Genomic DNA, 22,625 nt, shown 5'->3' on the forward strand with positions numbered 1-22,625 from the left:
AAAGGCAATCTCTCCTTGTGGCTGAGTACCCTGCAGTAGGCTGGGGCTTTTCTCAGACTTCTCAATTTTTCCTGGAAAAAGGGCAGTTTCTCTCTATCCATCTTTCTCTCTTTCTCCATCTTAAGCCACAATTGCCAAGTCTCCTGGAAAATATTTTCTAGCTTCTGGAACAGATTATTATCCCTGCTTGGTGCAGATCTTTCTCTGGGTGGTTTTCAGAGCCTCTTGGGGCCCACTACTTCCCAGGGTCTGGCAAAATCCCTGACCACCACTTGGGACCTTGGTTTGTTTATTTTAACATTTACAGTGAATAAAATGAAACCAATCAATGCCAACCATTGGTACAGAACAAAAAAATTAATATATACCAAACACATTTCTATCTGCTAAAGAAAGATGTAGAATAAAGGCCTCACCCAGTGTCAAATTAAATAAAAGCCAGAGTTAAAAATTTTGTCTTGCAACACATTCTACAACTGTTCAAACTCTGTGTCAAGAAGCAATAAATGCCAGAGCCAAGGGCTTGTGGGGAACAAGTTCTCCTTCCTGGTCCCAGAAGCTCAGGCCCAGAGACAGACACCAGGAGCATTCTGGTTCATTTCAACTGCTGCAAAAATCGGGCAGCCCCAGGGCAGAGACAGGCGCCTGTTGGAGAGGGTGGGTCAGATAAGGTGCTCAGCTTCAGCAAAGCTGGTGCCTTAAATAAGTGCCTGTGACATGGGACTGAGAGGAGCTCTCACCTCGGGCCCTGCCTTTCCAATACTCTGGTTTTGTCCTGCTCTCCCGCTCTGTGTGGGATGTGGGCTCTGGGACTGACGGTCTACACCTTGTCCTTTGCACTTCTCTTCAGAGTCTTCCCAGTTTGGCTGATTTCTATGCTCTGTTGAAAAAACAGAAGGCACGGGAGTCAAATATCACCGAGGCATTTGGGAAAAGCTGCCTTATGCTTTGCCATGGCATGCATGCCCAGGCTGAAGCTGGTGATCTGCCCCAACTCCCCTTCTGGGTCTCTGGTGGGGCTGCTCACCACAGTGGGGCTCCTGGGTTTCCAGCCCTTAGCTCCTTGGCTCAGGCAATGCCAAAGCCATTGTTCTCTGTGCTGAAACTATGTGGTTTCTGTGCTGGAATTATGAGTAAACCATGAAAAAATATTAACATTTTTGTGTAGGCTTATGCAACTTTTTCCATGAAGACCCTCAAAAATGGCAAAAGTCTTGTCATTAACTGTACGGGTGTGCATGGTACTCGGGTGTCTTCTGAAAGCAGCAAATGTTTGTCCAGAAAGAGCATGTTTGCAGACTGGAGAGGTTCTGAAGGACATCACTTATAAAAACTCCCACCAAAAGGCCTCTGTGAAGGCCTCACTAAGCAGACATATATAAACCTGCTTCACAGGCAAATTTTGTTCTACAAACACAGCTGCCGCTGCTTTCGAGCAGTCATGAAGCATGGCTACAATGTCAATTAGATTGGAGCAAAGTCCCACCACGGTGCCACTTTTTACCAGGAGTGGGTGCCTCTTCTGTCCTGGAGCAAGGATAGTGGTCACCCCCAGGGGCCCACTGGCTTCACCAGTGCCTCACCAAGGGCCCCAGAAATGCTCTCCTACCAGGAAACACTCTTGTACATGAGATCCCAAACACTATGTAAAGGGCTTTCAGCCTTAGCATGTGTATCAGCACTTTGTAAAACACATGGGGATGGAAACATACATGCCAAATTCTTTGAGCAGTGAGACTGATTAGTGATTCAAGGTTTGTCCTGGGGAAATGCTTGCTTTTATAAAATAGTGGGCTGCTGTCACTCATGTTTGAGCAGCCTTCATTGCTCAGGGGCTCAGATGTATCCTGTGAAATTCAGACATACCACTGCGTGTTTTTGAGGTTGGTGGGTGGATGTCTGCCCATTACAGAGCCCAACTATACAGATGCTCAATGATTAAGCTGGACTCCTACACACTTGTAAGGTACACAAGGCTCATGGAGTGCCTGCCAAGTTCCTCAAGTAGTAATAGTTCATGACACTCTTGAGATATCTGCCAGATGCCGACACAGTGTTCTGAAGTTCCTATTTCAGGACATAATTTTAAAAATACTTCTAGCTGGGGATTTAGATGCCAAAAAGCATTTGTGTATGAATTGTAATGTAAACCATAAACCCAACAGGAAACATCAGAGCCTTCTCCTTTTGTAGACACCTTGTGACTAAGGAGTTAGGAAAATGTTCTTCTATTGGCAAGAAAACAAATACATTTTACTGTCCCATATGTGCAAAATGAAACAACCAATTAACATATATCTGGCAAAGAAAGAATATTTATACCTTCCAGCATTGCCCACACATCCCAAATTTTATATTGATTGCACCATTTATGAGTATTGCACGGGGAGCAGATGGTGAACACTCTGCTGAGCCCGAGTCTGGAGGACAGGGAGATATGGCACTTTTAATAACAGAAGCAGCAATTTAGCTCAGGCCTGAATTTTCTCACATTTCTGCAGCTTACACAAGGAGAGCAGAAGTTTTATAGCATAGTTGCTTTCGTATCAACAAATGGCTGGCATAACCACTCTCAGATTACTGATATAATTCTTATCCTTTCAGTAGGCATCAAAATTAAATGCAGAAGAAAAGAAGTCCCAAGAAGAGACCCTTGTCTGCTTTGCCTCACATAGGGTCTACATTTGTAGACTCAAGTTCAATAACCCACTGGTGCATGTGTATGTTGTTTGTGTGTGTTTTCAGCACATTGTCTCTTTGAAGTGGCTTCTTAGCTTTTAAATCTTTTCTCAAGTAAGTCTCAGATAGGTCCGAGGAAGACTTAAAGCTAACAAAACACTAGCCCTGCTTTTCCCAGTGGGTTTTCACAGGGGAAATGCAAAGACAACAACAGTGTGAGCAGAAGAATGCAACTCCCACCCCTGCAGCAAGCCATCCTCAATGCCTCAATCCTCAAAATCAACGTTTTCAGCCTGGCCACACAAGCCTCTGGGCCAGAATAAAGTATGTATTTGTTGTTTGTCTGTGGGGTATTGTCACTGGTTATTTGTAATTGCTGAATAGAATCAAATGCCCTGTGCCATCATTTTGAACCATGTACCATCTTCTTCATCAGGTTGGCATATGCTGGGCCCCTGAGTGCAGTAATGAGCCTTGATCATCCTCAGCTGGAGCTTCCAGACACACCCACGGGGGCAGGAAGCCCCATTTCAACCAGCCCCAAGCCCCAAGCCGGTTGAAAAGGCTGGGGTATGATGCCCTGGCTGAGAAGTAATGGAGGACTGCTGCTCTCTTATCCACATTTGTGGCTGCACCTTTTTTTTTTCACCATGGGCCTTATTGATCCAGACCTCAACCACCAGGTTGATAGTGTGTCTTTGTCCAGCCTGGTTGTTGTGGACCTTCCTGCCCATCATTAAACCTGGTTTTAACCCTGACCTATGAACTGAATTGACCTCAGGCCTCTTTTGTCACCATGATATTGCCTCATGATCTGGGCTCTTGGGTGGTTCCAGCTATCGTGTCCAGGTTTGTCCTGCTTGCCTCATTTGGGTGCAGTTTGGGGAGGCTGGGTCCTGCTAGGTTTGGGTTCCTATTGCCTCCTGGATCCCCCTGCCTCTGGGAGAAACTGGCTGTGTGGTGTCATGACCCCAGGATGTGCATTTAGGTTTATAGGAGCATGGACATGATCAAGGGGCCCTGACCCGAGAGTTCTTGCCACGCGGTAGCTGGCAGGCCATGTGGGTAGTTTCAGCTGGAGAATGAAATGTGATGGGGTGGAGAACGGTACCTCAGGCCATTTGGGGTGGTTGAAAGTAGGATCAAGGCCAAGCCCCTATATCAGTCATTAAACATTTAGGTCTACTTTTAAAGTCAATCCTGTTTCTAATACAGTGAAATGCCACGAGTGAGTGACTGAATCCTTTCTACTCATTATTTTGTGAGGACCAGAGTTCACGCCATATGTGTTAGTACACTCCACACTGACCTGTAAGAGGCATAAATATAGAGCTCTGGTTTCCCACATAGCTGCAATACCTATCTCCTGTAATCTTCACCAAAATGACCCTGTCTTCTTGGTGTCTTAAGACTTCCCCATAACCATATCCCTGGACTCTTCCCATGAGCTCAGAATTATTGCTTCTCTGGTTCTCCTAAGCCTCTGCTTCATCCTGTATCCTCAGCATCTTCCCTTACAGTGATAATTTGACTTTATCCTGCTTTTTAATTCAAGTATTTGCTCATATTCTCACATTTACCTCTTTTACCGGACAGGTGAGCAAGAGGTTGTGTGCGCAAGGCCACGGCTGGAGCTGCATGCCCACCAAAGCCACAGGTAATGGCTGGCTTCTGCTTGCCTCTTCCTCGCTAGATGGAAGTGCTCTGGTTTGGGGTGCCCCTCTTTCCCTCTTCCCACATGCATTGCTGTGAACTTTGTTTTAAGAGGCTGCTTCTCTGTTCAAACATGATTGAAACTGACCAGCAGATTCAAGGGTACCTGGGGAAAGGGCTGACAGGCAGATGGACTTTACATAAGCCCTTGTTCCTCTGAAAACTTGAACAATGTAGTGAGATTCAAATGCTCAGGAAATGGAGCTAGTGTGCCTCCCTCGTATTTTAAAATCATACAACAACTGCAGTAGTATATTAAGTGTATTTAAAGTACATAATAAAGCTTGCTACTTTGTTTTCAGAACCGCTGTGGAAAATCAGCATTTTACACTGGGTAATGATAAGAAAGTTTTTGAACAGCTATTATACTGCACAAGTGTGTGGGGAGCTGCTTGTCTTTAACTTAGAACAGAGGGAATTTTTCAAATTGGAAAAATAGAGTAGTAAGTGTAGTTTGAACGTGCCTCTTGCCTTTTCTCTTTCCACTGTTTTCGTGCTAGCTTGAATGTGTAACCAGATAGTTTTCTGAGACTTTTGTTAGCAACCGGAGTTTAATGTGCAGGCACCAATCTGAATATTATGGGAATTTAGAGGCCTTTGAGTGTGGAATAAATTTGTTTTAAAAGCAATAGCAATTGCTCAAGGGATCATTTTACAGTAATAGATCTGAAAGTTGTGAGTGATGCAGTGGATGAGAGCTGAAGACATGGATGAAGTGTTTTGTGGGCTGCTGGGAACAAAACAGATCATGATTATTGCATTGACAGAGGTGGGTTGTGGGGGCAGCTGACACTTCTTAAAAGTTGGGTCTTTCAAGCCATCCATGGTTACCATGGGACTTGGGAAGGCTTCAGGAGCACCACCCAGTCACACTGATGGTTGAGGCAAGGAGGAGAGACTGTGTCTGTATATGCAGTAGGGCTCTGCACTGGCTAACACAGATGCTGTTGTGTTATTAACTCAAATAGTAAATTATGAAGATCAATAAAAAAGAAGGGAGCTCAAGTAAAAGGAACTCTAAAGAGATCTATGTGACCCTGACAGAAAAAACCATGGCCCAGACCACCAGAGCTGTCCAAATGAGAGTCAGGTGCCTGAATAACTTTCAAGATCTCAGACACGGTCTGGAGAGAGAAAAGGAGCTGGCAGTCTACTGAGCTACTTCTTAATACATTGCTTTTCTTCCACTTTGAGAGGACGCATCAAAGGCTGTCAGTATTATTCAGGATGCTATTGGGAATTTCTCCTGCTTTTATTTACTAATTCCTAATGTTAGCATTTTGGTTTACATGTGGTATATACGCTGGAAGTAACTTGAAATTCTAGACTTTTTTTGCCTGGTTGCCCAAATATAGAAACTTCTTGTCTGGCAAACTGAAAAAAAAAAAAAATTAGAAGTGCTTTATCTGTAACTCCCTGCTATGATCAAATCAAGACCTTGATGTCCTCATACTCTTTACCAGGACACTTTAGCAGCAGTGACCTATGTCCCCAAAACAGAATAGTTATTATTAGCTAAAACTGAAACATATTCAGTCAATCAGATTCTGGTTTGGAGATGTTATGGATGGCATGTAAAATGAAGTACTGACAACTGACAAAGTAGCACAGCTATGAAATTCTATTCATAAACTCACACTCATTAGTTTCCAAACTATTGTTAATGATAAGATCTTCATGGATGTCAACAAGGCAGAAGTGGGAAGGCAGAAAAACAAAAATCATTAAATTAAACTTGAATGTGCATACATGTAGAAACGTATACCCATGTGTTTATTTTCACAAGTGAGATAATGCTGTGTCTGTTTTAAGTGTACTTTTCTGCTGTTCCATCTGTACAAATGCCTCTTAAAGCAATTATGAAAAGCTATAGGAGATGAAGGGAGGAGCAAAGGAGTATATGACCCCAAAGAAGTGAATAAATCATGTGGACACATCCTGTGTGGGCAGTTTGAGCTGGCAGCACCAGATAAGTCTGTCCCACAGAGGATGCTACTTTGTGCTCTGGATTAAATCCCTCTGCATTTAATGTTTCACAAACATCCTGCTGGCCCTCAAATGGCTCTAAGGATGGGTGTGAAAGTGCAAGCCTAAGATAAGTAATACAAAGGTCTCCACAGGCAGGTAGAGCAAGATCTTCGAAGATCTCAACTTTCGCCATTCATCTTAATGGCATGGTATTACTTCAATCATGCAGCACTGCACATTTTAATGTTGTTAGCTATGTCATTGCTGGGTTAAACTTGCAAGGTAAAACTGGACTGACAAGTAATATGAAGATATATAATAGTCACTCTCATTAGCATTGTATCATGGTAATGTTTTTATGAGTTTGATATGTGCATTATAAAGGATTGTCTTGAAACTATAAAATAAGCTGATATTGTGACTGTTCTACTGTTTTCCTGGCAACATGCCTTTACATTACAATTCAGTGTTACTGTGACCATGAGATAACAAAATTTAAGCCCACGAGGAAAAGAAGGAAGGAAGGGTGATAACATAGGTCTTTAGGAGAACAGATTTCATCTTCTTCAGGGTACCATGGGAGGCTTCATAGAGCACTGTGAAGGAGCTTCACATTTGTTTGATCTTCAAAAACCCCTTTGGAGTAGGAATACTCAGAAATTACTAGTCCTGGCAGGGGACTGGCTTTGGAACAGGGACCTCCTGACTGAAATGCAATGCATGCTTTGAGGTTTTCCAAACTTAACTGGATGAAACTTTAAGAACTTTAAAAGTTACCCCTGCTTTGTGCAGCAGAAGTGGCATGGTCCAAAGGTCCCTTCCAACCTGAATGAGTCTTAGGTTTATGTTGTGCCATTATGGGTACATATTAAAAGTCATATTCTTTTCAGTTAACAAATAGAAGACTTCCAGCCATTCTTTGAACTGCTGCCAATTAAAAAAGAAAAGTCTGTGGTAGTCAAATATGATGGTGATGAGCCCAGTACAAATTCTCATGTTTGCAAATTGAGCTATTGTGTAGTGCATCAGGCAACAAGAGTGTCATCGTTTTGCCTTTGCCTACAGTGTTGTATCTTGGTTATTCTAAAAGTTTTGAGACAGAATCTGTGTCCTGTTCTACTAGTGGAATCAAGTGTCTCTTCCTCAAGCAAAAACACCACGGTTCTTTAAAGGCAGGACACAGGCGTCTCTCACAAGTTGCAAGGCGTTTTGACAAAATGTGGCATTTAGAAATGTTTATTTGTTGTTACCTTCCACTGAAAATAGGCGTTCTTCACAACCTAAGGTGGTGTGATGTGACTCCAAGCTGGCTAGAATGTAGAGGCAGAGCTGAGTAAACCTTGTTCTTAAGTTGTGAGTACTCAAAACTGTAAAAGAGCTTTTGAATACCAATCCAAGTTTTATTTTAACAGAAACTATATCCCATAGCTTAAAAAAGAGATAAAACTTAGAGTGAGACAAAAGAGAAATCAAAGTGTTTGGAAACCAAATTGCTTCTTGCCTGGTATGTCCTGGCAGAAAAGGTCCTTTTTTCATGCTTTCTCTCAGTTTAGTAGCTCAGGAACTTTCTGTATTGCAACAAAATCTCCTCTGAGGAGGTCTTTGAAACTATAATTTTTAAAATATCTCTAAGCCCATCACTGGGGCTTGGTTGTGTATCTGTTTTTCTTAGCACTTTGCCAGTCTCTGAGTTCTCACACCCTCAGCATAGGCTCTTACATGTTTTACTCAGTGTTCAAGTATTTTAATTCAATTGATTTTTAAACTAGATTCTTGTATCTAAAAAACTCACCTGAAGAATGAAAGAGGCTGATAAGAGGGGAGCTATCTGCCAGGGGGTGGAGGATATAAATCATCAAAGGAAGTGTATTTTAAAACCAGCTTGGCACTGAACATATGTGGTGAAAAAAAACATGTGAAGAGAAGTCCCTCCACATGTTTAGGGTTAGTTTCCTTTTTATTTTGTTTTTATTTAGCTTTAACGTTTAATACCTTAAAAGTTGCACAGGGCATGATTGGAAGAACTGACCCATAGAGTAGATTGCTGTGGTTGTCAGAGAATAATTAAGTTCTTCAGAAAGGGTTGCAGGAGATGAGGTGAAGAAGCATGAAGCACTGGTGGAAAGACAAACTGAAATAGAGAGATGATTTTACCATATGATAGGAGGTTTTGGAGCAATATTGTAAATACTGTCAGATATTTCAATCTTATACATTGACTTCTAAAAAGGTAAATTGCATGTAGGAAATTAGCTGGTAAATATATGTTAACATGAGAAAGTAACTTTGCTCATGGGCACTTTTGTAGTGAAAACCTTCAAGAGACATACAGATGTTTTTCAAATTCTCAGTTCATTGAGTTTAGTGCCATGTACTGCCACTGGTTGTAAGGCTGCTCTAGCCCCCAGTCTTGGCTTTTACCTATTTTTAGTCTGAAAGTACTAAAGAGTCTCTCAGTACCTATTTAAAGCTATGGCTCCAGATGGATAAGAGAGAGAAGTATACAAACACCTTGTTTTTCCTTTTGATTAGAAAGGACTGTGTGCATAGAAAATGGTGCAGAGATTTTGGTCATTTGCCTCTGAACCACAGACAGCTGTGCAAAGGGCCATCCCTGGGTGTGCCAGCAATAACAGATCTGTGGCTGTAGGGCTCAGCAGAATAGATGATGTTCTATCAGTGAGACCAGGTCAGGCCAAGGACATGATGGGCTCCTGAGAGTTTATATGGGGAGCGGAAGGTCTGGGTGTGAGGGAAGAACAGGGTACCCAGCTGCAAGTCACAATGGCAGGTTAGGAGTCTCAGAAAGGGCAGAATCACACATGGCAAGTATTTGTGTGGGAGAGCTATTCCTTAATGAGTTTGCAGTGTGCCAGGCCTTAGATTGATGTGAGTCAGCCATTTGGTTTTAAATCTCTTCTTCTATATGCATAGTGACTATTCATGGGAGGACTACAGTGAAGTATCCTGAAACTAAAAGGCATTTTAGGATCTCGTGGCTACAGGAATGAAAGTCACTGGTGAGTTTGGATAGCACAAGCAGGCTGCAGCGTAGTTCATGTTTTCTGCTCAGTGTCACACCCCTGCTCACATTTAATCTAACTCATAATGCAGCATCAGCTCTAAAAATTCAACTGCTGCTGCCAGTATGTAAATTAAATACCTCACATGGGTGTTACCTCTTCAGGATCACCCTGTTCTTACTGCTCAAGAAGTCAAGTAATGGGAGCAGGTGATCACATCAGCTGAGAAAGTAGACGAGCCAGTATCTTCTGCAGATCTAACGTTTTAAAATGTTCTAAACAAGCACGTGCCTGCCTAGATTTACCCTGGAAGACAGTATAATACCCATCTGTGTAACTGCAGAATTACTGCCTGCTGAAATGAGATTCCTGTGAAACTGAAGTTTTTTGTAGCTCCAGATACCTCAGGCTCACCCTTGTCTCCAGAGCACATTTTGCAATGCTTCATATTTAAAGCTATGTACATATGCTCAGCAAAACAAGATCCCTTCCTTGGGGGGTGAGGGGAATGGGGGCACGGCAGCTAACTACCAGCCTAAAGAAAGAGGGAAATGAGTGACAGTCATTAAGTAGGTCACTTCTACTTTGTGTAACAGTGTTCTTCTGGTACTCAGGTTAATCTGTCTAAGGAACTGTCTGGATTCAAATTTTCATCTGAGCTTGCTGTTTCTGCTCCAGAAAAGCAGGGAAAGTAAGGAAAAAAACCCTGTATAAAAATTGGTGTTTTCAGATGATGAATATACGATTGTAGATTCTAGTGATTCTAGTCTATTTAACTCCCACTAATTAAACATGTGGTTTAGTTTTGTTTTGTGCATCTATGTAGCATCTTAACAGCAACATAAAAAACCCGAAAAAACCCCACAAACAAACAAAAAAACCCACCATCCCTCTGCAGCAGCTGCATTGGCTTCTGCTAATATTTGGTTCCCTTACAGTAAAACCAAAAGTAGTTCAGCAAAAGATGTCAGCCTTTTCTTTACTTTTATGTTCAAAGACAAAGATCATGTCTTTGAAATGGTGAGTTTCTGCTGGAAGACAGAACACAAGTTTATCTGTGGTGAGTGGGAAGTTGTAGTATTATAGATCTTCTTTCAGGAAGCTTCTTTGACCTCAAATAGAAGGTCAAAACATTTTGGTCATCAAAGCTCTCAAACAAGGGAGTTCAAAGATTAAAATAGAAAAAAGATTTTTTCCAATAAATTTCTCAAAGAAGAGGGAAGGGTATTACTATTGTCATTGTTTTGTTGTGGCAGATAAACTGCCGGCCTGAGACATTGTCCTTGCTGAAAAACTGATGACAGTTCAGTTTTGAAAAGTGGGTGTTTCCTCTGCATTTAGTCACCACGTTATGCTTTCAAAAGGAAACCAACACAAAAACCCCCAACCAAAAATCCACCATCATTTCTCATGTTCCTGTTGCTGTTTTGAGAGACCTGTGTCGCAAAGACTTACTGAGTGTGAAGCAAGCTGCTGCTTCATTTTTTTTTATCCTCCCCTTCTAGGAAACAGTTGCTTTAGGACTGATTCTAGTAATCTGACACCACTTGATGTATTTTTGCTGGAATATGGAGCCTACATAAATTGCACCATAAGCAAATTTCTTTATAATGGAAGGATTGGGAAGCTGCAGCTTGGCAGGCCATTTCATTGGTGTGGCTTTTTTAAGGTGGATTTTCCAGATGCTTTTTAACAGATGATATTGTAGACTTTTTCAAAGGATATTAGGAATACACAGCTGCTGCTGTTTTTAGAGCATCCCACCTTGGCTCCACATTTGGAAAAGCCTGACAGATACCAATGTACAATCTGAAAGGAAAATTGCTGTTATTTGCACTTTCCAATGTGCCTAATTATGTGTCAGTGTTGCATGAGCCCACAGACTCCTGCTGAAATCAAATCCCATCTCTTCAGACTCAAATACAGATGAAAAGTTAGGTCTTTCCTCTCCTAAACTGACAATAATCCATGAAGAGTAGCAGAAACCAAGTACCTCATTCATTAAACCTAAACATCATTCCTCTCTGGCTGGGACACAGTAGATGATATGGGGTCTTCTTTAGACAGAGAATGAACAGATGTAAAGTGGCTCTGCAGCACAGTGTGATGCAAGCAGGGGCTCTTCCAGTGCTGGTTCTGAAAAGGAGTCAGAACAGAACTTAAAGTAAGAGAATTTCCTCCCAGCTGAACAAAAGCTCTTGTAGACTGTGATTACAGTGAGATCAACCAAACCAGCTGGATCCACTGCACACAGAGTACATCCCAGGACTCTGGGCTAGTGGAAGGCTTCATACCCTCTAATTGATGTCCTGAGACACTCAGCACCTCCTGCTCTGTGAGGGGCTGGCACTGCCTGAACACAATAACAGCAGCATGGCCTTTGCCTCAGACCTTTCTAGGGTGCCAATGCTTTTGTTAAGATTTCCTGACAGCTCTGAGAAAAACAATTCCTCACAAGGTCAAGACTTATTTCTGCTATCAATAGGAGATGCCATCCCTTCCTGTATTCAAAGAGAGTGGGAAACCTTGGACAGTGACTTCCATATGGAAAGTGCTTTTTAGAGAGTTTAAAGCTTGCATTGTTTGCCTGGCACAGGCTGAGGCACTAAGGAATGCTCTGAACTATGAGGACCATGCAGTCTCTGTCACCACTTTATCCTAACTGGAGAGCTCTGTTACAACTCATTAATGCTCCCAGTCTATTCAGACTTGATTTTATTGTCATTACAGTATTATCTGTCCCTGAGATATTGCAGAGTAGTGCACCTTCCACCAGCTCTTCCTTTCATTGCAGCACATGGCTGCACATTGCGCAGGGCTGAGCTGTTTGTCTGGCTGTGCCGTATGGGAATTTCTCCTGATAAGGTAAACCTTCCTGTTCTGCCCAGAAAGGGAGCCTGGCCCTCAAGAATGAAGGAAAGAAGGATATTTGCACTTTGTTCCTTCCACTATGAAGAATGCTGCCCAGTGGTCAGATTGAAGTAAACACAAGATAGGGAGCTGGAATGCAACTCTTGCCTTATCAGCTCCTGGCCCCTACCTCAGGAACCCTCTGTCATCTCATAACATTTATTACAGGCTTACCAAGCATCAGAAAGTGTTCTGGGTTTTGGGCTTCTGCTCCTAAACAACTTATGTGATGATGAATGAGTAATTTAAACTTACAGCACCTTGCTTCATTATCACCAAAACTCAACAGGAATTTTACTGGGCTCCCTGGAAGCTGTGTTCATAAATGGCTTTAAGTGTCTTTCCTGAAGTATTTTCTTGTTATGTGCAAATATGGTAATAACCTTAACTTGAGATTATTATTCCAGAGCCAAGTGGTAAACAGCAGCTCAAATTCACTCTGAATGGGTTTGCCTGCCCTGGAATGGGGTGGCTGCATTGAAGCTGTGCTGCTGCTTTTTGCCTTGGTTTCCTCTAGGACCCATGTAGCATAATTGCAGCCGTGAAAACTAGCTTTTCTTCTAGGGTAGCTTTTCCCTTCAAAGTCTTTGGAATAACCAGATCCCCTGTTAAATTACTCAACTTACTTTTAAAAGGTCTTTTAAAAATAGTTTCAGAGGCTCTTTTTTTAAGAAATGGTTACAAGAAGCTAAGCCATGTATCTTCACATAATAATTATAATAATTAGATCCTATCCCTTAGTCTTATGCTTTAACTATTCAAAAATGAGGGTATAGCCTTACAAAGGCCCTTTTTAATATATGTTTAGAATATGTGGGAACCTGGTTTCTCCAGGCAAAAGACCATTTCTGCTTTCTGACTGCTAAGGAGGAGCTGCTCTGTACTCGTGGGAGGGATTTCCCTAAAACTCAGCACCCGGGAATCCCAGCCCTCAGACATTGACACTTTGTCCTCTGGTTAAACCAAACACCTCTAGCTTTGGGGGTTGCCTCAGCTCAGCTTGCAGATATCCATAACCACTGTGTTTGGGATTAAGATTTTTTTTTTGTATTTTATTAGAAATTTCATAATCTGTAACCAAGAAGAGGTGGGTTTTGAAATTAATTTTTCAGATAATGATTTGTCTCCCAGATTTTTAAGTAGTGGCTGCTGGGATCATATTTTCTTCACAGCTGCCTTGCCCTGTACAAGGGTCAAAAACTTGATCTTCAAAAAACTGCCAAGAGGTGCAGATGAGGAGTGAAATGTGTCATTTCACTGTAGCTGTGCAGAAAACAGGTGCTGCAAACAAGTATTAGGGAAGAAGCCCAGCTTTTAAAGGGGCATGCGGTGAAGGAGCCAGGGAAGTAAGGTACCTAGCACAGAGATAGAAATTTATGGCAGTAAAGGCTTTCAGCCACAGGGATTCCCAGAGATCCCTCACATATGAAGATCTGTGTTTGTGCTCTAATAAAAGAAGATTAACTAGGAAGCAGTTTGCTTGACTGAATTCTACTCTTAATTCTAGTTGGGCTTTTGGTTTTACTGACTTGGTCTAAATCTTCATGTTGCAAATATAAAATGCTTCACTTTTGTAACTTTTTCTTTGGTGTCCAGAGTTCTGAGAAGCAGTTAAATTATCCCATAGGGACACACTTAGGAAAGACTAAAACTAGGAAGAGTGCTTCAGTAGAAAATATGGAATATCTCTGACAACGTACACCTGGTAACAGAAAATTGGTTGTGTGGGATTTTTGTGGAGAATCCCTTCCAAACAAGGCTCAGACATAAGTAGTCACCTAAGACTGCTTTGAGTCAGATATGCTGATGATAGCCTGTGGGGAACACTTCTAAATGGGGTGAAGTCCATGTCCAATAGACTAGTTCAACTGCTCAATTTCCACTGAACAAATTATTACTGTTCTTCAGGAGAAAAGACACCACTCTCACAGAGCAGTGCCTGGCTGATTGATGGTCCTTACATGGTTCTGCTCCAAGAAAAGCTGCAAACTGAGGCACTTTGCAAAATGGAGTGAAAAAACAGCAGTTCTTGTTTCAGTGTAGCAAGGCATTTGTCATTTCCATTTCAAGACAGATGAACTTTTGACAGATAACAACCCATATGGGCTCTATATACCCTATGATAGCCAGAGTGTGTGACAGGTGCTCTCTTCCCAGAGACTTTGCTTTGGGTCAAGTGCAATGAATGTTGGCATCTGAGAGGTTCATGACATTTTTTTAAGGTCATGAAACAGTTAAGTAAATAGTGGCATTTGTATGTATTTGTACACATGCACACACACTTATGTATTTAAGACACTCAAAGAGGTTGCAAATTTTTAGCAGAAGTTGTGCAACTGGGTCTGTGTGACAGTATATAAAATTATTAAGTTTTGAGGCTTCTTCATTTTTATCATTCTTATTAAACATTTTTAAAGGATCCCTTTAAAATCTCATTAAATGCTTGCATTTGCCTAAAATGTTTTGTTTTAATAAATGAGCATACCTGTGAATTGACTAAGTTTGAATATGTTGGTGTAGGAGCATTTGTTTCTATTTGCTGAATTTTCACTCTGGGAAAAGTAAAAAAAAAAAAAGAGGCATTTTCTCCTGGAAAAGATTCCTCATATACAATTTTTTTACTAAGTTTAATAAAAAGTCAAAGAAAAGAAAACATTCAAGTCTCTTGACTCTTGCCAGCTCCTGCTGCTGCTATTTGTTTATAGTTTATTCCTTTATTTTTATTATTACTGACCATTTATTAGTACTGTAGTGGTGCCCAGATCTTCCCCATGACGATCGTAAGTACACGTACAAGTCTCGTAAACAGACGAGCTGATACCATTTCTTCCGTGAAGAATCCCAGCACAGTCAGCCGACCTGGAGCCAGGAAGTGCAATACAATAAAATCACATCCAGGCTTTGGGGTACATTTATGAGCATACACAACCAGGGAGGGTTTTGAAAAACTGCTGGCAAAGACTCAGGTCTGCATGCTGTCAGGACACCATTTTATCCCTTCTTCTCGGAATAGAAAGGGGCATTTCTCAGACAAAATAAGGGCTTGTAGCCATCCTGCAGAAGTGGCCAGTAAGTGGGTTCTGGAGAAGGTGTGCTCTGTGTCTTCAGACTGTGGGTCTGGGGTGTGGGAGCAGTGCCCCAGCAGCCTAACTGCAAATGAAATTTGGAGCCTAGTGTCAGCAGCTGCGGAGTTTGATGACCACCCCACAATGTGTCACCCCCTCTGCAGGGACAGGAAGGACCTAGTCTGGAAGGGCATGGTCCAGCCACTGTTTTGGGAACCTGGGTACATTTCTTCCCTACTGGGGGCTTCAATAGGAGTCACAAACATGTGCCCTTGATAACAGAGAGGGTTTGTGAAATCAAGAACTTATGCAGATTTGAAGCTTAAACAAGCCCAAATAGAGATAAGTCAGATAACCACTTATACAGTGGATAAAGCTTGGGAGGACTTTGAGAAGCAGAGAAGTGTGTGGACTTGCACTCTTTTAAGAGCGTGGAGGGACTGAGAGAGAACTGATGAAATTTAATGGAAGGAGGGATGATACTAGGTCCTCTGAGACTGGGAAGAGATTTCCTCACCTATTCACTTCTGTGTGAGACAGTCTAGTTACTTGGAGGCAAGATAATCTCAGTAGAGCAGAAATGAAATCTGTGATTTTTTAAATACACAGAAGTTGGGAGGAAGGTTTTAAGAGGCTTCAGACAAAGTAGAGTAATTCTAATAGAGATCTATATTAGTAATCTCTATTAGAATACAGTAACTACAAATATTATAAAGTTGTTGAGTAGAAGGAATGCAGGTGTAAATGTCAGGACTGAGTAACACATGGGTCAATGATTTTGCAGTGAAAGATGTGCTGGGCAGGACTGTGAAGGCTAGGCTGGTACTAGTGGAGAAAGCCAGAAGTAAGCCTGAAGTTAGAGAAAATTATGGAGTAAAGAAACAAAGGCTGCTGGGGCACTGGCGTGAGATAAGGATGTTGGGATGCAGCAGAGGCTTAGACATCTCCTGGTATAAATAAAAGTAATTCCCTGGAAGCTAATGGACCTGGGGTGATGCTCATTAGGTGAGGACAGAGAGAGAATGAAAGAATAGGATGATGATGCAAAAAAGATCTTTGGAACATAATTAATCTTTAAATTTGCTGGATAATATCTGGCTTGGGCAGGCCTGTGCAGTCAGCAATACCAACACAGGAGAATAACTCCATGCCTGCCATGGTGGTGAAGCTGAAGGCAATGAAGTGAGTTATTAGCTGTAGCTTTATGTCAAAAATGGCATAACATTATTCCTGTAATGAACTAAACTGATAAATAGTAAGAACTGTTTATGGTTCGTGCAATGTAAATTAAGCCAACAATAAATATAATCAGGTATGTTATAAATGTTAATTAACACATTGGAAACATGGAGACAATCACTGAGAAACAAAATTATAAATGTTCAAATAATGCAGTAGTTGCAGAGGGAGATGTAAATTAAGTCAAATGGACAGTCTCAGTGACAGAAAATATAAATAATAATTATTTAAGTAATAAAAACAGCAAGAAAACAGCATTCTGCAGTGGGCTTGGAGGTCAGTACAGGCACTAGGAGAGCAGTATTGCATTGCCATATATCAGATGTTTTGCTTAGAAAAAAGCAACGATTTCTGGTTCTTTATGAGAAAAGCAAAAAAAAAAGAAAACATCTGTGTTATTTCTGTGAAAGAAACCATGTCTGCAAAATTCACCACAGCAAGTCTGAAAGAGCATGGAAAGTTATCATGCTTTTTGATTCAATAATCTGCCTTGAGAAGGTATTAAATACATTGTTTTCAACAACTATTAATACTATATAAAGGATGAAATCCAAGTAAGCTCAGCAACCTATTGCAAACAAGGGTAAATTGGCATGTTAACCCTATAGTTTGTTTACACTGGTTATATAGCAGCCTTGTAGCATGAAAAAGGCAATTTGTTGGAATACATTTCTTTATGGTATGTTTCTTTTGGCTCTTTGGAATTGTCCTGTGACTCAGATCATGGCCAATAAAGAAAAAGGCTCTACCTGAAGTGTTGCTGCTGTCACATGGTATTTATGTTGCTGATAAACAGGAAAATGCTTGCTCAGCACCTTATTCTAAGGCAATTGTGAAGCAATACACAGTTTCTGAAACAGAACTAAGTGGCTGTATCTGGTATTTTTAGGCTAAAATCTGAAAAATTATGTGTGAGATAGGAGTCTTCTTGTTCTTTTAATGTGTTTGCTCTCTTATCCCTTCCTGGCAGAACCAAGTTTACATGTGGGAGCAGCGATGTAGAAGTCTGGAGCTTCGTTCTTAGCAAAGTCTTCTTCTAGCAGGGGAGATTTGTACCCTCTCACCATCCAACTAAGTCAGGTTTTTACATGGCCACTGCAAATATGTTATCTTGCTGCTGTTTCCCATATCTAAATATTTAACTCCTAGATCCTAAACTCAAGGAGCAACTGCCAAGTGTTATCTTTAAGAACCCCACTGGGAAAGGAGGAGTTCTCTTCCTCTCTTAAAACATGGCAGATTTATTCTTCAGAATAAGATGTTTCTGTGCATAATTTCATTAAAAATAAGAAAAACCCTGAAAACAGAATGAGTGAAGTTTCCCGATTTGAAAAATACATTTTATATTCTGTATTTTGGAAGAGATTTTATTGCACCTTTCTTCTGTTTAATTGTTTTGCTTTTGTTAGTGGAGAGGAATTCAAAGCAATGAAATTAAGCCTATGAACCAGTACAAGTAATCATATTGAACCTAGGATAATTGAACTAGCAATTTCCCCCAGCTGTAGGCAGTTTGTGAACTGCCAGGCAATAAATCCACTGCCATCTACCACAGAAAGTACTGTTGCCTAGTTTCCCTTCCCTTTGCCTTGGGATTTACTTTGCATTCAGTGGATTGTTTTAAATCCTTGCCTGCATTCAATATGAAGGCTGTGGTCCAAGTGCAGCTGAGGGTTTCCTCCTTTGCAATCACTGACCAGGGCCAGACCTTTCAGTATTAAACATGCTTCAGGGGACAGGCACAAAGAAGTGATCAGGTGCTGGGGAGCCTGCTCTCTTGCCGAACTCAGAAAATAGGTCAGCTGTCCTTCAGCTGCCTTGAAAAAAATATAAAGGGGCTGAGGAATAAACTTGTTTTTCTTTCTTTCTTTCCTATCAACATTGTTCCAAAACCGGGGGTGGGGGCAGGGGTGGTGGAATATCCATCTCCCACAAGCTGTACAAATACTAATGTTCAGATTATAGATTGTTTAATCTTTCTTCTGTTGTGAGTTCTCCACTCCTTAGGCTGTCAAGGGATGTGATTGCCTGAGCAGTGCTAGGGCAAACAGAAATGCTCTCAAAGCAGATCTGCTAATCCCCTTGAGCATGATAGTGTCAGGCCACTGCAATGCTCTGCTGCTACCACCTTTCTAAGCAAAATCACAACTCTGTAGAAAGACCTCCTTTAACTACCCTGACTTTAATTTCCTCACCAATCCTACAAACCTACAAAAAAAATCCTATGTTTCCTTTTTCCCCCTCGCTCTGTACAAAGAAGAAACCCTCTGTGAAAAAGAGGGCCTGTACTTGGTGTGTAGCATAGTAACATGAGCATAATAAACAAGAGTGGCTGTCCCCATAAATAATAAAAGGAATGTTTCTCTTCACATGGCAGCTTTTCAGAGGAGAAAAGGCAGGGAATAGGTAGCCCTCCTCTAATGTGCAACCTTGCAAACTCTAATCCCCACTTCTGTTGTTTTCTTTGGCAAGCCACCAGCTGGTGGAGAAGGAGGTACCTCTCTGCTCTGCACTCCCTTCTAACTTTTATTCTTTTTTATCTCTTATGCCTTGTGCCTGCTGGAAACTCAGAGGCTCCTTAAAAACACAGTTGTATTTCTTCCCTCTGCCTGTGCGGTGTTTTACATTCTCATGATGATGGAGACATGCTCTGCTGGCGATGAACTTGGACTCATAATATCAGCATAGAGGTGAAAATAGACCATTCACAGCTTAACATCCTCCTGATTTACGTTCTTGCAGCAAAGGTGATGAGCTCTTGATACAAGTGAATAACTGTATCATTGGAAAATGTTTCTGATGTTGTTTCAGCTGCTTAAGTAAAAATGTTAAGCTTTCTCACCATTAGGAACATGATTTAGTGGCGCGTCAAGATTTCCCTTTTCTGGCCACTCAGTTCAGACTTTGAATATATTGTAGTTGGCTTCAGTTTTCAGAGCCATGTGTTAGCTACTGCAGTAGCTGAAAATGCATGCAAATTATCCCTTTATTCTGGCCGAGATTACGACATTAAAACAACAACAACAGAGAAAAGCCTGTGCAGAGAGTATCATAAATAATTTAGCTTAAGTGAATGCTGAAATTAGTCAAGGCACCGCATTGCTTGGCTCCAAGCAGTCTATTTACAGCCAGATATGTAGAGTACCCTCCAGCCAAAGCCTAGGCTTACAAAAATGGAAAGCAGGAAAAACAATATGATCTTCTTTTAAAGAAGCATGTTGGAATGATCCGCGGGGTTAAATATACCTAGACAGTGCTGTGGGCCATAGCTCCGGCAATCTTGGGAGAAAACAAACTGTTTATAGAGAGCCCTGAGCTGGGAAAGGAGATAATGAAATATGCTCGTGTATTATTGGCAAGTGCTCTGAATGGTACAGGCGAGCTAAGTGCATACAGTATTATCTTGCATAATTATTGGGTCACTGTACTGTAAACTAAGTGGCTTCTATACTTAGCCACACTACTGTGCTCACTGCCTGATTAAGGGCTGGATCCAGCTCTCTCTCCCACCAGGCTGTATTTACACTGAGCTCAAAGGATTGATTTGGGCCCTACGTGTTCTTCTTGGGGCCTTCATTTCTGAATAGCTGAGATGAACGTGGGGACAAGATAGCCATGGGCATTTGTAGTCATAGCAATAGGGATGTTCCCACTGCAGCCAGGTACAGCAGAGCCTTTCCAGAGTCCAGGGCTTGGAGACACAGTGAGGCAGCAAGAGGAGAAATCAAAATAGATTATTTGGATCATTTTAGAGAGACAACAAGAACTGATTTGAACTATGGACCAGATTATTCATAGCTAGTGCTTAGTTTACACAGATCAGAAACCCCAGAAGATCTCAGCTGTGGAGAAAGTATGTGTTTCTCAGGCATTTCTTTGAAAGTGGTTATCATGTATTGGTACCACTTGAGGAGGGACTTCTACCAGCACAGCATAGCAGATCAGGGAGCAGGTCATCTGCAGACTCATGGGTTGGAAGACAACTCTGGCAGACAAAAGCAGCAGTCTGTGGAAGGGTAAGAGTTGAAAGACTTTTTTTTTTATTATGGGCACTTTCAGAACCAGCCTCAGCACATTTATGAGTCCCAAAGTGACTGTTCAGTTGAAATACTCATGGAGAATGGGGTGAAACCCAAGGTAGCCCATGGCAACTACTTAGGCACCAAAATGTGTGTATATATACACACACACACACACACACACACACACACACACACATATATATATATATATATATATACACACTTGGAGAGTTTAGCAGGCTAGCTGAAATGACATAGGACTAAGGTAAAGTCAAGAAGAGAGGCTGTGAAAACAAGCTGGGAGAGAAGCAAAAGAAGCCAAGATTACAGACTGGGATGAGATGGGAACAAAGGCCAGGAACTGCAACAAAGAAATAGAAAACACAATGGGAAGAAATGAAGTTGAGAATAGAAGACAAATAGAGAGAGAGTGGAAAATGAAAATAAAAAAAATAAAATTTGTATTTTTGTTGTTTAAAGGAAGAATAGCAGTTTGAGCCTTGGGAAATACGCAAGGTCAGATAATAAATGAAACCAAAAACCAATGTAGAAAAAGTAGTGTGAGAAATCATTGAACACTAACATGGCAAAGGAATTGAGAAATCTGTCCCAAGACAGTAGTGGCAGTATTTACATTTACTGACAGGTAAAAAATGGGTTAGATCTCACATAATTAAGATACATCCTTATCCTTTAAGCAATGATACCACTTCTTCTAAATGCCTGTGCTGCACTGTGAAAGGTGCCCACCAGTCTTTGTTCTGAAAATCCACAGTATAGGAGTAATTACAGAGATAATTAAGAGTATGATGTTTTTATATACCTGTATCATCTGACATATTACTAATGCTTTCCAAGTCCCAGAGTAACACTGAATTTCAAGATCATAAGACCAAGTTAAAAAGGTTCTTGCTAACTAGGTCTTCTTTCAGTTCTGGTTTCATGGCAAAATGTAACAACAAACCCTAAACACTAAGGATTTCCTGTGCATAGAGCCACTCTCTCCAAGGCAGTCAATGGGTGTATCACATTGTGTGACTGCTGCAATAGAGAATTTCCTCTGCCAGTCATGCCTGCCCTGTCAATGATGTCCCCCATCCAAACAAGCAGACGTGAAGAGACAACAGTCTCATGGAGAAAGAGGAGACAGTGTATGTGCTTTAAGTAGTACATAAAGATTCTCATATCCAGTGAATCCCTAATGCCACTTTCATAGAGGAAGAAAAGCCAGTAAGAGTCTGCTTTTATCAGTTCCACATGAAACCTTCAAATCTAGGTCAGAGTCTTCTAACCATGTATGTTTTAAGCTCTATAAAAATATTTTTTCCAAAGATTGAATTCTATTTGTGAACAATGTTAAAAAAACCAGAATCTAAGATCTGACATAAAACCTAGAAAAACTTCATTAAAACCTTCAGCCTTCATATAACCTTGTCAAGAAGCAGTGGAAATAGAGGTTTAATGCATTCACCTCTTCTTGTGCAAGCTGGGACAGGGCTCTAGAGGCATGAACACAAGGAAGAGGCTTTTGCTGCATGACAATGCATAGCATGCTTAGGATCACCAATTATCACTGGACTTGGACAGGCTGTGAACCTTGTGTATGGATGTGAAGCACTTTGGTAGTTAATGATGCTTCTATTTCTCTCTTTTTTTAAGCTGAAGACTGCTGGTGTATTCCTTTGGAGCCCAAAAGTATATCAATTTCATGGCACAAAGGTTCATCTTTCTACTACAGTGAACCAGTCCACTTAGAGTAAGTGGCAAGTATTTTTAATTCCGTGGATGATTCCTGCTTCAGAGATGGCAAGTTATGAAAAAGTGAGCTTGCTTTTTGAGAGTGAAAGGTGTGGGTTTTTTTGTGAGAACTGTTTTTGTGAGAACGGTTTGGTTTTTTCACTTTTAAAGAGGTGAAGTCTGCCTTGGGTATTTGAGATTCAGGAAAAACCTTGCAATACCTTACTGCACAGGACTATTTGCCTTATTAAGTCATGTTTGCCTCAGGT

At 41.2% G+C, this 22,625-nt stretch overlaps 1 long non-coding RNA gene across 1 annotated transcript; it reads left to right on the forward strand.

Moving 5' to 3' along the window:
* The first annotated feature begins 3,237 nt into the window (after nt 1-3,237).
* Nucleotides 3,238-22,375, forward strand: LOC147654884 (uncharacterized). The gene is made up of 3 exons (XR_015283337.1): nt 3,238-3,528; nt 4,276-4,336; nt 22,279-22,375. It is a non-coding gene; the product is annotated as an uncharacterized LOC147654884 (long non-coding RNA).
* Nucleotides 22,376-22,625: the final 250 nt, after the last annotated feature.

Source organism: Cyanistes caeruleus, chromosome 2 (genome assembly GCF_971803275.1).
Source record: "Cyanistes caeruleus chromosome 2, bCyaCae1.hap1.1, whole genome shotgun sequence".
Lineage (NCBI taxonomy): Eukaryota > Metazoa > Chordata > Aves > Passeriformes > Paridae > Cyanistes > Cyanistes caeruleus.